This window comes from Morone saxatilis, unplaced genomic scaffold, assembly GCF_004916995.1.
Source record: "Morone saxatilis isolate NCDOM2014 unplaced genomic scaffold, NCSU_SB_2.0 Contig23, whole genome shotgun sequence".
In the NCBI taxonomy this organism is placed as follows: Eukaryota; Metazoa; Chordata; class Actinopteri; family Moronidae; genus Morone; species Morone saxatilis.
The window spans coordinates 3,552,923-3,553,728 of record NW_023339796.1 but is presented as its reverse complement, the minus strand read 5'-3'; the positions used below and the strand labels follow the sequence as shown (position 1 = coordinate 3,553,728).

The following is an 806-nucleotide window of genomic DNA, read 5'->3' as shown; positions in this document are numbered from 1 at the left end:
CACACACACACACACTTTCACTCCTCTTCTTCTGATCATCACTCAACATTTTCTATGATTAACATTTACATAATTGTAAATGAGGACGCTCTTGTCATCAGTCTCTGATCCACTTTTATCTTCCATCCTCCTTTTTCTACAAGGGTCTCTCATTCTGTTCCCTACTTTGGTTCAATCTCGCTCTCCCACATACCTCCCTGTCTGTATGTCTTGTTGCTTCATATCATTAGCATCATGATGATATAGAACTCTGTTGATTTTATTTTTTGATGTATATATTTCGTGCCATCTGTATCAGTGCTCTACACAATTTACATAATTGCGTACATTTGAATAGTGATTTTGTGGTACTGTTGCTGTCTTTAGATTTTTTGTCTCTCTCAGTCTTTGTTTATCCCATAAATTACATGGCCAAATGTACGTGGACACCCGGGCATTACAATCATATGTGGTTGTGTAACTTCTCATTCCAAAACCATGTTTATTCATCTTTAAAGAAGAAAGAAATGCCTTTTTTACCCAGTCTGTGTGTGTGTCTTTTCTGAAGGCATTTCAAAAAATTAAAAACTATTTTCTGTGGTGGTCTGGTTGGATAATTTAGTCAGCATCTATGTCTATATACAGTATGGAATTGTTGTGATGTTTGCCCACATACCTGATGAAGGTTGAGCACACCAAAACATAGTAAATACATAATCATATAGTAAGTGAGACAGTGTGCAGTACTTTTATACAAAAATAATGCAAAAGTGAAATAGAAAGAGGAGAGAAAAGTTACTCTTTTGGGGAGAAAGTTGCCTGATTTT

The 806-nt window shown here is 35.6% G+C and overlaps 1 protein-coding gene across 1 annotated transcript in view; it reads left to right on the top strand.

Annotated features, from left to right (window-relative positions):
• Positions 1-806, top strand: part of LOC118334439 (contactin-associated protein-like 4) — a 65,417-nt gene that overhangs the window by 27,733 nt on the left and 36,878 nt on the right. The window lies entirely within an intron of this gene.